This window comes from Anabrus simplex, chromosome 6 (genome assembly GCF_040414725.1).
Source record: "Anabrus simplex isolate iqAnaSimp1 chromosome 6, ASM4041472v1, whole genome shotgun sequence".
Classification (NCBI taxonomy): Eukaryota; Metazoa; Arthropoda; class Insecta; order Orthoptera; family Tettigoniidae; genus Anabrus; species Anabrus simplex.
Genome location: NC_090270.1, coordinates 276941090 through 276956268, shown reverse-complemented (window position 1 = coordinate 276956268; position 15179 = coordinate 276941090). Strand labels below are relative to the sequence as shown.

Genomic DNA, 15179 nt, shown 5'->3' with positions numbered 1-15179 from the left:
GTGTTACATTTAAGTTAAAGTGGCAGTTAGTTACAGCCAAAGGGACCTCTGGTCCTACTTGTAATTAACTTTAAATAAATATATTTCTATTTCTATTTCTATTATTCCGTTAAATATGCACACTGGTCATTCCAATCAGTGCCTCAGAGTAGGGATTGAATAGCTCGAATACCAGTGTGTTACGTACCAGTAGTATCAGAAACTTTATGAACCAGAAGAATTGCATGCTAAAGAATAAAGTTATCCAACTGCCCAGCTACTTCCCGCCAATATTCAGGCAGGCTGTTACACTCGCTCCGACCGGGCGAGTTGGCCGTGTGGTTAGGGGCGCGCAGCTGTGAGCTTGCATCCGGGAGATAGTGGATTCAAACCCCACTGTCGACAGCTTTGAAGATGGTATTCCGTTGGTTCCTTTTCACACCAGGCAAATACTGGGGCTGTACCTTAACGCTTCTTTCACACTCCTAGCTCTTTCCTATCCCATCGTCGCCATAAGACCTATCTGTGTCGGTGCGACGTAAAGCAAATTTAAAAAAGCATACTCGGTACGCAGCAGTAATCCTATCTATCGGCAACAGAAGACACAAAGCACATCACAACAAACAATGATCAATGTAATGTTATTGTTGATCAATTTTATGAGCTTTCCATATTGTAGGCCTTCACATTTCGAATTTACCGATTTTCATTAAATTCAGTTTACCCATTTTCTCGTGAGTCGGCGCTGATATGGACGTGATAACAAAAATCCAAATTCGTGAATATCTCTGTGATCATGGCCAGTACGGTAACAATGTATAAGACGTACATGATCAGAAATTCAATACTGTAGAACTAAAGTTATGTAGTATTTATCGATACGGCCACTAATAACAAATATTTTAGATGAATTTCAGGCCTTCCTCTAATCTACCATTTCACTCTGCGTGAATAAAATTATTTGTGGCCTAGATTATAGCGACTTATTCTCCGACTCTGCATACCGATTTTCATTAAGATAGGACTGCTAATAACATAAATATTTGATAATTAAGTTTTAATAATAATAATAATAATAATAATAATAATAATAATGTTATTTGTTTTACTTCCCACTAACTTCTTTGACGGGTTTTCGGAGACGCCGAGGTGCCGGAATTTAGTCCCGCAGAAGTTCTTTTACGTGCCAGTAAATCTACCGATACGAGGATGACGTATCTGAGCACCTTCAAATACCACCGGACTGAGCCAGGATCGAACCTGCCAAGTTGGGGTCAGAAGGCCAGCGCCTCAACCGTCTGAGCCACTCAGCCCGGCTAATTAAGTTTCAGGCCTTCCCCTAAACTACCATTTTTCAAAGCCTGAGTACAATTATTTATGGCCTAGATTATATCGACTTATTACCCCGACTTTTCATACCAATTTTCATTAAAATACGACCACTAACAACATAAATATTTGAGAATTAAATTTTAGGCCTTCCCCTAAACTACCATTTCACTCATCGTGAATGAAATTATTTATAGCCTAGATTGTAGCAAGTCATTCCCCGACTTTGTATTCCGATTTTCATTAAATTTTCTTCAGCCGTTTCCTCGTGATGCGTGTACATACATACATACATACATACAGACAGACAGACAGACAGACAGACAGACAGACAGACAGACAGACAGACAGACAGACAGACAGACAGACATTACGGAAAATTAAAAAGTGCATTTCCTTGTTACTTTGGACACGACTGATACAGATATACCATCCTTATTAAATTCTGAGCAATGTACAGACAAAACTCTTATTTTACATAATATAGATTTCGAAGGATCGCCTACTACCCAGACAATCTTGGCTGCCACAAGGAAAAACTTTTATGCCAAACAAAATAATTTAAAACTTAACATTACGTAACAATAATTCTAAAACTATGAAATGCTGTAGTTCGTAAAATAGCAATCAACGTCACAATAAAAAAATCTACAGAAATTTCACTTCATAATTAAGACATAATACAAATCCTAAAAGTGAACACTGAAAAAATACCCGGACAGCGCCACGTACTAGAGCTAATAATAATAATAATAATAATAATAATAATAATAATAATAATAATAATAATAATAATAATAATAATAATAGGGTATACTGAGCAAGTGTTGGTGTGGTTTGGGTCACGTAGCTATCAGCTTGCATTCAGGAGATAGTGGGTTCGAATCCCACTGTCGGAAGCCCTGAATATGGTTTTCCCTAGTTTCTCATTTTCACACCAAACAAATGCTGGATCTCTACCTTAACTAAGTACAGGATCACTTACTTCCCACTCTTAGTCCTTTCCTATCCCATCGTCGCCATAAGACTTATCCGGGTCGGTGCCTAATAATAATAATAATAATAATAATAATAATAATAATAATAATAATAATAGTAATAATAATAGGATCGAATAATATCAATACGTAATACTTTTGGATGGATATTATTAGCCTGAAGCAGCCTGCGATGATGATGACCGGCGTATGCCGTGAATATGAAACTACTGTACGTGTTAGTATGGTCCATAATAGTGTGTGGAGAGTGTGAGTTACATTAACAGCCAGGCTCCGAGTCAAAGGAATTAACCGTTAACTATTAAATTCCCGCGACCCGGCTGGAAATCGAATCCGGTACTCTAAGGTTCAATACCAAGAGACTGAGCAGTCAGCAACGAACCTGGACAATTTATGCAACGAGAACTTCTGTCACATTTTAATCCTATTGTACATACCCCCATTAAGGGCCTTTGCCTGCCAAGACGACTGCTGCCCATTCAAGTGACTTACAAATAAAGGATACATATTCAGCTATATTACGGTGTTTATGCAACTCACACTTTCCACACGAACACTACCATCGACCATATTAACACGTAGTTTCATATTCACAGAAGACGCCGGTCATCACCATCGCAGGGTCTGTCTCACAATTATCTGAACGGAACCATTGTATCTACCAGCAGACAGCACGTCAGCTGGTCTCAAGAGGATGAGCAAACCCCTTTTCCAACACTAGGCCCAGAATTAAAATTCGTGGAATGATTGGGAATCGTACATAGGTCCTAGGACAACAGGAAAGTACACTACCCTCACACCATTGTAACTGTTCGCTCTCCTCATCAAGACACTTGGGGAGATGAAAGATATTACCTTGGGACACATGAATATCAAATAAACTATATGTGGCTTGCCCGCAAATTGCCACGCAAATAGAAACAGTTAACATTTCATGGTTTCCTATTTCTCTATGTGATGTATGGGCGCCAGCGTTACAGTTTTAAACAAAACTGTAAAGCAAAATTTATATTTACTAGCATAGAGACTTATACTTAAATCACAGGGGTAGGATTGTAAATAATTAACCATTAAGTATCGTTTGAGAAAGAAAATTAACGCAATATAAAATACAAATGAAATTATTATACAAAAAAATGAAATGAATCGGAAAAGTTCCTTAAAGCGTGGAGGGATTTAAAATTTACGTTACTGAAATTACTAATTGCTTGCTTTATCTAATTGAAGCTCACCAATTGCAGTTTCCGTTGAAGTCATCTGGTTTCCGTGGTTACTCGTTCTCTTCTTCTCGATGTAGAATTGGTTCCATGGACATCCTTCCTTCTCTGATGTGGTACGGGCTATCTGGACTAGCACTCCCTAATTGCCTAGTCTTTAAATTAGACATTGGTCCTATACTTGTAAAAACTGATGAGCGTTGATCGTATGAGGAAAAAATTCAGAGATATGAATTTTTCCATGTTAGTAGAAATCTCAATTCAACTGAGCTATACTATTTATACGGTACAGACTTGTACCAAATTCCATGGACTTGAACTAAACCTAGTTCTTCGTTCAGAAGATTTACTGAATATAACACAAGCCGTAAGCTTGTTTCGTCTCACGCAGATCCGATAACATAACCGCAGCTAAGTACTGTATCGAAGCGACACCACACTGTACAAAAATAACTATGTCTCGGAGAGATCACACACTGTCTCAAAATTAATAACGTCCTTCAAAGTAGATGTTCACAGTAGAAGTTCTAACAGTAGTTAGGTTCTCAGCAGAAGTAGCGATGTGATTGTCTGTCTCTTGCTCCGCGTTAGATAATATCACCGGGCTCTCCCCTCTCTTGGTAACAGCTTAATCTCAGATCTCTTTATAACGAAGCATCTGATTCGTAGATCGCATTATCATCTCCCCTTCTGTTCTTTCTTGACGAGTCCAGTAGCCGTGGCGATGATGTAGTCTGCTGGTATGCAAGCCTCGCGCGCGGGTCGCTGTTTACTGCCTTGGCTCATGAGTTTAATCCAGTGACTCATGTAATTTTCCCCCGCAATAAGAATAACCTTTTCCGTATACACAAGTATGAGATGAAATGACAACAAATATGTCTCAACATATTGACCATATTTACAGTACATAATGAATTCCTATCCTACCTAATATAATAATTTAAATAATAAATGATGTTATCACTATATAATATGATTCCTTGTTTACAAATGATTGACGTAGAATAAATATGTTATTACGAATAATTGCCGATGGCGGTTAAACTTGATATCAAATGATATCGCGTAAAATGATAGTATATTAAATTAGTCTGGCTGGAGAAGCCTGGACGGTTACACCATAAGCTGGCCTCTGCGCTGAAGACGCCTGCGATTTGTAATCATTTGGACTTAAAAATTAAAAACCTACTAACTGATGGCAGCAAGTTGACATGACCTGCACGATCGGTGTAAGTGCTACAAAGTGAGGAATAAGTCCTGACTGTGGTTGGGGGTGGTAGAATAACACCCACGGTATTCCCTGCCAGTAGTAAAAGGCGACTGAAAGAGACCCCACGGAATCTTAACTTGGGAATGTGGATTGGCAACCACAGGGAACTGAGCTAAGCCCTGGCATTGCTTCCACTTACTTGTGTCAGGCTCCTCACTTTCATCTATCCTATCCGACCTCACTTGGTCAACTCTTTTGCTTTTCCGACCCTGACGGTATTACGTGTGGAGGCCTAGGGAGTCTTTCATTCTCACAGCCTTCATATCTCTTGTCTTCCTTTGGTTGATACTTTCATGTTTCGAAGTAACAACTCCTTCCATTTTTTCCCTCTGATTAGTGTTAATAGAGGTTGGTTGCCCAGTTGTACTTCCTCTTAAAATAATAATAACCACCACCATCAATATCAACCTTAACGTCCAGGTGGGTATGTGGTTTTGGACACATAGCTGTCAGCTTGCATCTGGAGATAGTGGGTTCGGTCCCCACGGTCAGCAGCCCGGAAGATGGTTTTCCGTGGTTCCCCATTTTTGCACCAGGCAAATGCTGGGGCTGTACCTTAATTAAGGCCGTGGTCACTTCTTTCCCACTCCTGGCCCTTTCCTAATCCTTCGTTGCCATATATAAGAACTGTCTATGTCGGTGCAACGTAAAATAAATTGTAACAAAAATAATCTATCCTTCGACCTCTCTATCTATTCTTTCTTGCTGTCGTTCTCTCATGAACTTCATTAATTATCTCTTCAAACTTGACCCCATCTACTTATCTCACCGTCAACATACGACTTCTACTACTACTCTACCGCATTTGCCACATCTGTGGGGTCGCGGGTGCGAACTGTGTCGCTCATGTGGATTTGGCCCTCTTTTACTGTCGGATGTCCTTCCTGACGCCAACCTTATGTAGAGGGATGTAATCACTGTGGCCTGTTATCTGAATATGGAGAGAAGAGTGTGGGAACAAACACAAACACCAATCCCCGAGCCAGAAGAATTCAGATGCGATTCAAATCTCCGACCCGGCCGGGAATCGAACCCGGGACCCTCTGAACTGAAGGTCTCAACGCTGACCTTTCACCCAAGGAGCCAGATACCTTCAAGGTACTGTTACACCATATTTCAAGCGCATTTTCCTCTTTCTGCATCAGTTATTATCCACGTTTTACTTTCATATAAAGTCCGTCTCCGTAACGTAACGATTAGTGTTCCTAGCTGTCGTCCTAGGGGACCCGGGTTCGATTCCCGGTTCTGCCAGAAATTTAAGAAAGCTAGGAGGGCTGGTGAGTGAATGAAATGGCACATGCAGCTCACTTCCACTGCCTGAAACGAGCCGCAACATCTCGGGATGTGGACACGACTTCACTTTAATATAGTGCTATGTGCCGATTTCCTAGATGTTAGGACCCTTTAACTCTAGAGAGCTAACGCTTCGTCAAAATGACGAAGGCCATGATAAAATTCCTCTCCCCCCACCCCTTCCCGCAACTTCAGCCGCTTGGCTCCTTCAGTACCTTCATTTGTCCTTGAGCTGTGTATGACGTTACATCGGTCGCGTCGGAGACCTGTCTCGTTAGTGTGTTATGTGCTGTGCGTAGTCTTTCTGACGAAGCCTTAGCTTTGCCGTAAGTATAATTCGCTATTCGACTAAAGTTGCTGAATTATGTTTGCTGTTTTATGTGAACCTACAGTAGTTAACAAGAATCCTTCCTGCTCTCTGTCTAGGTATTGAATCACGCACCTTTTGGATATTTTCATCTGAATTTCCTGTAATCAAATGAATTGTAGTAGAAAGACAAGAAGTTGGACGTTTTGTGTCTTCTTTGGTATGCTGAATATTATTCTAGTGAACTCTTATGTGATTTATGTTCACAATAAGTTCAACAATAAAGAAAAGCCTTTGACTAGGAGGCAATTTGCAAAAGAGCTGCAGTATGAACTTAAGAAGCCATGGGTGACACATCGCCTTGGAATGCGCAATTTGCCGCGCATGCTGCGCTCATCTGTGGCAGAAATACTTAACGGGAATATGCCTATAGATGAAGCAGAATGTCCTGAATCAAGAAAACCCAAGATATGTGCCTTTTGCCCAGGCAAGAAACGGAGGATGACAAAAGTGTATTGTTGTCATTGCTTCTGAGCTGTATGCGGGGAACATCAATCAAGATGCTGTTTGGAATACTACAATGGACGATGAATGTAATCGGAATGTTTGCGTATGCTAACAAGACTCTATCAAAGAAATGTATCATGTAAAATACATAAATATGTACCAATAAGTCATTTTTACACAGCAATAAATGTGTTCGTCAAAATGACTACGCGTTAACTTTAACGTTCCTTGTATACCACGTTAGCTTTCTAGGGTTAAACATCAAGCTTCAATATAGTGCTACAAACACCTTTGCGCATATAGGCCACTAGCAGTCATCCGCGGCTTCGCTCACGTGGCTGTCGTATTTTGATAAAAGTAATCATTCCTCGGTACTGTACTAAGCCATTATCAGGAAATCCCTAAAGTATAAAAACTCATCGAAAAATTGAGTCAGCTCAGTAGTGGCGATTAGGGGGAGCTAATTCTTTCTTTTATTTTCTTCAATAATTAACAAAATTATTAGCGTAAATACGCACAAAATGTCGTTCGTCGCGGCTAACCGAAACGTACAACGTCACAAGTATAAGAACCTTTGCAAGGACGGGTAACAGGGTATATGTTTTTGTTATGGTCATGGACGGTGAGGTATGATTCACCCGCTTGCCGCGAGCATTCGTCAGTCTGTCAGTCTCTTAGGTGTCTGTTAATTTAATTACATAAGCATGCCATACTTCTATTTAATTGTAATACATCTGTAATTATCGTTCCTTTGGTGAAAGTTTTATTGTACAGTACTGAATTAACATCTCAAAAAACTACTATTTCCGCACTTGAGTTGGTAAACGGTCAACCTCTACCTCTCTGACGAAATATTTTGTAGCCTTTTTGTTCTTCAGTTTTGAAACACGAGGAACAGTTCTCCTCCCCCACTTCTAAATCCCAATCGTCACTACTGGGTCTGCTGAACGACATCCTCATTATAGAATTAAAATCCCTGGCCTGGCTCGGAATCAAACCAGAGACCTCTATGTAGGGTGCAGGCACACTCAAGATCTTCAAGATTTCTAATACGCACTTCTGTGTTTGACATGAACACATTTCCTTAAAACTAACAATGTTATTGTTTTTACGTCGCGCTAACTAGTTTTGACGGTTTTCGGAGACGCCGAGGTGCCGGAATGTTGTCCTGCAGGAGTTCCTTTACGTGACAGTAAATCTACGAACACGAGGCTGACGTATTTGAGCCCCTTTAAACATCACTGGACTGAGCCAGGGTCGAAACGAAACACTTCAACTGTCTGAGCCACTCAGCTCACCGAAAAAGCAACAAATTTCCTTTGTGTGTTTTAGTCTGTGTCTTATGTGCTCCTTAGTTCTGCCTTTATGGGTTATTCTGTAACCCAAATAACAGTACACATCTACTTTGAAGTCTTAATTTCCTCATCTGATATTCCCTAAATCACTTGACGTCATTCGACTGCAATCCATTATTGTTAGTTTTAGATTCAATTATGCTCATCTAGTTCTCGTACGCTAACGAGGAACGTTGGCCAAATGCCCGTCACTCATTGGTGTAAGATAGAAAGCCCACCTAATAAACAATTGGCTATTGTTCTCATTTTAGATGGCCATCGTTGTGTGCGCGGATTAGCTCCGTGGCTGTTACTGGCTTCCCACCCGGAAGTTCGAGGTTCGAATCTCGGCCTAATCTGAGTTGAGGTTTTCATCTCAAACATCGCGTAGTGTCAGGAAGGACATCCGGCCAAAACAAAGATGAGTCTGGGTGGCTTCCATGACCCGAGGAGCAACTGGAATGAGCTGAATAAAGTATGAGTCCGGCTTCCTTGGCTGAATGGTCAGCGTTTTGGCCTTCGGTTCAGAGAGCCCCGGTTAGATTTCCGGACATGTCCAGTATTTTAACTAAGCATGTTTAATTCATCTGGCTCCAGGACCGGATGTTTGTGTTCGCCGTAATACACTACTCTTCATCTACAGACAACACATCACACTACAAACCACCACAAAAACACGCAGTAGTGGATACATTTCTTCACAGGAAGGACATCGTTCGTAAAACAGCAATAATCGAACCAAATGAACCTGGAAATACCAGGAAGAGGAAGAAGATCGATGGATGATGTTGTGCGCATGAGCCGGTGTTGGGGCATGTGAGGCGAATGGAGAAGAATTGAATTGGTAATGGAGGGTGTGAGAAGCGGATGTCGATGCGGGAGATGATGGTTAGACTCCGTTTTAATGACTTGAGGGTGAGAGCTGGGAAACGGAGTAAGCTAGAGAGCAGGTTGGAAATAGAGGATCGTGAAGGCGCTGAGTACATTCTCAGAGGTCTGTACACTGATTACTGAAAGGTGTTGAACTATATAACCTCAGAAGTCCTGGCTATAATATTCCGAAGCTTTCTGTTTCCACACCAACTAAATGCTGGGTTTTTACCTTCATTATTAAGAAGCAACGCACATAATTAACAAACACAAAACTATGTTAGAGAAAGCAATAACGCTATTTCACCTCTAAGTCTCGCTGTGGTAGTATATGGTTTAGAGAACGATTGGCTACAATACAGTTATCTTTCCGAATTTGGAAAGATCAGATCCAGCTATCTAAAGAAAGTTTTGTGTCTTTTTAAATTCACAACATTCAAGCCATTACGTTTAGTGCATCTACCAGCGAATGAGCCTTCGTTCCTCGAAGAACTAAGACTGCAACTATTGCTCCCATCCACACAAGGATATAACGATATGTTACGTACTATGAGTCAAAAAAGTTTCATACAAACTGCGATATCTCTCAACGATGTTTGCAGTTCACGGATTTCATTTTAAAGTATGTAAAATCAAGAATTACCATGAACCAGGCTTATAGTGTTCTTACATTCTTTGTGGAAACCACTGCGATAGATATCATGGTTGTTATGGGGTGTAGAAACAATCATCAATGAATCACCACTGATCTGCATTTAGGGCAGTCGCCCAGGTAGCAGATCCCCTATCCGTCTTGTACCTAGCCTGTTCTTAAATAATTGCAAATAATTAGGAAACTTATTGAACATCTCCCTTGGTAAATTATTCCAATCCTTAACTCCTCTTCCTATAAACGAATATTTGCCCAAATTTGTCCTTTTGGATTCCAAATTTATCTTCATATTGTGATCCTTCCTACTTTTGAAAACACTACTCAACCTTAATAAGGCCACACCGAGCTCGATAGCTGCAGTCGCTTAAGTGCGGCCAGTATCCAGTAATCGGGAGATAGTGGGTTCGAGCCCCACTGTCGGCAGCCCTGAAGATGGTTTTCCGTGGTTTCCCATTTTCATACCAGGCAAATGCCGGGGCTGTACCTTAATTAAGGCCACCGCCACTTCCTTCCAATTCCTAGGCCTTTCCCAACCCACCGTCGCCGTAAGACATATCTGTCGGTGCGACGTAAAGCAAATAGCAAAAAATAATAAGGCCACAGATAGACTCAGTGTGACTCTTAAAATCCCACAGCTCCTATGGTCAACCTTTATTATACGGTCAATTTTTTAAAAGCGGCATTGGGAGCTTTCCAATACACATTCTCTTGCCAGTGGTTTAAGGAAGCAACAATTTCAACAGATTAGTTTGGCGACGATAGAAGAGGGAAGGAATGAAACTGGGAAGGAATTGAGCATGGGCTTAATTAACGTGCAGCCCCAGCATTTGCTTGATGTGAAAATAGGATCCCCAGGATGGTTTCCAATAGTGGGTTTTCAAACCCATCTTATACCGAATGCAAGCTAATAGTTACACGGATTTTACTGCGCAGCCAGTTCACTCGGATCTTATTCATTACACTTCCCTTTCTTTAAACGAAACCCTTTTTCATCGTGGAGTCAGATTTTCTCCTCTATATCCATCGAACTACTACTACTACGTGTGTTCTTTCCTCCCCTGAAGGGGGAGGCGGGCCTCCTAGACGATGACATCGTCTCTCAAGGCAGATTTGTATCGGGAGACGTGCAGAAAAGGTGAGATGCTTTCCGGCCGTGGACTATAATAGAAACTGTCCTGGCATTCGCCTTAGTGCAGAAGAATGGAATACCACGGAAAACCATTCTCAGAACAGCCCACAGTAGGTACCAGCCCCTCTCCGTCTCCCAAATACAGAGGCGTAGAGTCACGGCTGAGCCACTTGTGGAGGGTTACGTCCTCTCTCTGGCCATCAAATTGCATATAAGCGTTTCATAGTCTACCTTCGATAGATTTTGCATTGAAGTGACAACCACTAACATCTTGCAAAGCAAAATAAGAATTGAGGTTTACAATTTAACTTCCTAACTCATTACACATACGATATAGGCTATAACTTCACTAAAAGCTTCACTACCTCTAAACAGGCCATGAAGACTCTTGGGGGAATGGAAGGTAATATTTTTAACCTCGACATTGAACGTAATATAGAGTTTAGCCAGCCTTTGCCTGTAGGAATCAACCTGGTACTCGTTTTAAATTTAAGCTGAGCGAATTTCAAAGCCGCGAGTCTTTCCAGAAGTGGAAATCTCTTTTCCGAATTTTCCAACATCCTAACGGGTAACTGAACAATCTTTTATACCTTTGGTTAGGCTGTATTTACACCTTCTCCGCAGAAGAAATGAAGTCATTGGCGAAAGAGAAACTATTTGCATTAAACTACAGAACTGTAGGACCTACCTGCACACTTTCCTCTTGCAGTCGGAACTGTGTGTACGTCTGGCTGTCTGTAGATTTCAATGTCATCAGCTTTAGTCCCCCACTTCAGGTTCAACATTTCCTGGGGATATGTACTCACAAGGTCAATGCTAACCTCTGACCAACCTCTATGCTATTAAGCTTCTTAACCGGGAGAAAGGATGTCGAAATAATTATTAAAAATGGCACCTATGTCGATAATCAGGTTAGAATTAGGTTAGAAATCAGACTATTTTGTTTCTCAGTCAACAACTACCTCGTGAATTTAGAATCCACCACATTCTGAACATAAATTTTGCCCTATAATATAATTTCGTGTGGCTATTTCTAGCGAGTGCAGGCCTTGTAAGGCAGATGCCATGTGTACGTAACTGCGTGCTATTGTAGTGGAGGATAGTGTTATGTGTAGTGTGTGAGTTACCGGAATGTTGGGGACAGCACAAACACCCGGCCCCCGGGCCAATGGAATTAACCAATGAAGGTTAAAATCCCCGAAACGACCGGGAATCGAACGCGGGACCCTCTGAACCGAAGGACAGTACGGTGACCATTCAGTCAACGAGTCGGACAATCTTGCCCTTATAAACGAGTATCTCCTCTGTGAAACAGGCCATGTTAACAAGGGAAAGTTAGTGCGGATATCACGGATATTTGGTAAAGATCGTGGTAGTTATTGGTATAAAGGACAGAATAAAAGTATAAAATCTAAATATAAAATTATTGACTTCTATAGGTTTCCATCCATCAAAAATATTCAAGAATTTCCTTGGTGTATTTCTTGTTATAAAACTCGTTTGTGACTCATGATTTATTGTTTTCCTCTGCTGTCGTTTGTACTTTTTGGCGCACTTCTTTAACTTGTATATTTCAAAAACCACCTAAGATAGTGATTTACACTGATTTCTGCAGTAAACTTACGTTTATAATATTATCGTTACAACTGGCTAGAGTTGGGTATTTGGTTTGTAAGTCAGGGTTTGGTTGCATGAGATTTCATCTTATATTACTTTGATCAAATTTCTAGCGTTCGCCTTTATTACTAATCTGATAAGAGTAGTAAGTGAACCAAAGTAATAGAAAACTGTCATTTACTTCTTGAATTGAAGACCTCCCAGTAATAAGGATGTAACCAAACCTCAAGGCACTATAGCCCTTAAAGGAGCTTGGCCTACAAAGCGACCGCTGCTCAGACCGAAGGCCTGTAGATTACGAGGTGTCACGTGGTCAGCACGACAAATCCCCTCGGCCGTTATTCCTCAATTCTAATCACGTAGGCTGAGTGGACCTCGAACCAGCCCTCAGGTCCAGGTAAAAATCCCTGACCTGGCCGGGAATCAAACCCGGGGCCTCCCGTGAGAGGCAGGCACGCTACCCCTACACCAGGATGTAACCAACAAATCAGTCATTTTTCAGGAGAGTGTAAAATTATTTTTGGAGTTTATTTCATGGTTATGCACTATTTGAACCAACTGCATATGCTAGTGTACAAATGAGTTCATCTATTAAGAACAATATTTTATTATTATAACTAGATTTTAAAAATAATGTATGAATTTGAAATGATACAATGTAAAATAATCTGCAAGTATATATTACGTTTGTATATAACAGAAGAGAAATCCTGTACATGCACTTGGAACAAAAATAATAGCAAATAATATTAGTGTGATAATACAAATAACAACAATAAAAATGTCAAGAAAATATAGATGTGATTTCATGTATGGTTTTTATTCGAATATGATGTATTACATCGGTGATGAACCGACACAAGCACCGTCCACCATATTGACTGATGTTCCATCCTTACACCACGGAGGACAAAGTTCTGCTGGCTGTAAATCAGCTTGAAGTTCAGATGTAAGACATAAGATTACACCAGGGAAACGGGCTGGCCTAGGGAGCGGTGATAAGGTAACAGGGAACTGGAAATCAAGTAGGGATGACATAAAATTGTTAGTGTTGAACTGTAGAAGTATTGTAAAGAAAGGAATAGAATTGAGTAATTTAATAGATATATATTTACCAGATATTGTAATAGGAGTTGAATCATGGCTGAGAAATGATATAATGGATGCAGAAATTTTCTCACCGAACTGGAGTGTGTATCGTAGAGATAGGATAGGAATGGTGGGAGGGGGAGTGTTCATTCTGGTGAAAGAAGAATTTTTAAGCTACGAAAAAGTTAAAGATGAGGCACATGAAATTCTAGGTATAAGGCTCATTTCTAAAGATAATAGGCAACTTGATATATTTGGAGTGTACAGACCGGGAAAGGGTAGCACTGACACGGATACATAATTATTTGATAAGATAATCAGCTATGTAGGAAACGACAAGGAAAAAATGTGATTGTAGCGGAAGATCTGAATTTCTCAACACAAATTATGTGGATTTTGAAAAGCCTTACAGCAATTTACAAACAGAAGGAGTACAGGCAGACATGAAAAGGTATGATCTCTCCAAGAAAACATTGATCCTTATATGAAATCCATTTAGAAAGAAACTTTTCCGAACCCTTCCCTGTTGACACAGGTGTTGGACTGAAGTTTCAATCTCCTCTATATTTCCAGTGAACACTTGTGGAAAATAACTTATGATGTTAAAATAATAATAATAATAATAATAATAATAATAATAATAATAATAATGGCGCGCGGCCTCTGAAGAGGCCTGGTTGGCACCGAATAAGCGATTTGCGTCTGTGGGGATGGGGCTCTACTTAATCTATAGTAATTTCCACGTAAGGAAATACCCCAGAAAGTAAATATCGCCACCCGATGCTCTTCTTTTCTCTTTTTTGTAATGGCTGATCACTGCTGCCAACCTGCCTGGTTACATATTAAAATCACCAGACATAACCATAACAAACTAACCTCAATGTAGGAAACACCGATAATCAATGTTTCCCTACCCTAGTAAATGATAAAAGATAAGATCAAATAACTCAAGATAATTATGAATATCTCGTCGATTTCCACGCTCAATGAGGAATTAAGGATATAAACACACTTTCTCACTCAAATTATCCGTCTTTATTTTGATATACACTAGGCGTACTATAACCATATTCTTGACAAGAGGGGCGTGTTAAACGATGCAATTTATTTAATAAGTCTTTGCAGTGTGATTTTAGAAAGTTCCAGACATCCAATGACTTCCCTTTCTTTTGCGCGAACATTTCCTTCTCTCTTCAACACCGGTAACCAGTAAGGAGAGAAATTATTGGGCATATTTTCAGCCTGCAGGCTGGTTATATCTTCAAGCTTATCAGGAAACATATAGGAATACTAATGTGCCAAGCTCCGTGAACGGAAATTAGGTCAGGTTTCAAGTTCACTGCGGATTTGAAAATAATAATGTCATAAGTTCTACTGCCAAAATTTCGTCCCGCAAGAGTTATTTCGTGTACCGGTAGATCTAGACATGAGACTGACGTACTTGAGCACTTTAATCATTTCGCGCAAACAATGTTAATAAATGCATTAGCCGAACATGCCACAATTCTACTTACTTGGTATTAGCCAAATAGATTTACAATCCCACAGAAAAAGAAAATATGCTTTAAATATTCTCGCAAATGTATCA

The 15179-nt window shown here is 40.3% G+C and overlaps 1 protein-coding gene across 1 annotated transcript in view; it reads right to left on the bottom strand.

Moving 5' to 3' along the window:
* LOC136875736 (lipase 1) overlaps nt 1-11587 on the bottom strand; it is a 222707-nt gene extending 211120 nt beyond the window's left edge. Inside the window, exon 1 of the mRNA XM_067149308.2 lies at nt 11574-11587. The gene's annotated coding sequence lies outside the window, so the exon portion shown is untranslated. The remainder of the gene's footprint in view (nt 1-11573) is intronic.
* Nucleotides 11588-15179: the final 3592 nt, after the last annotated feature.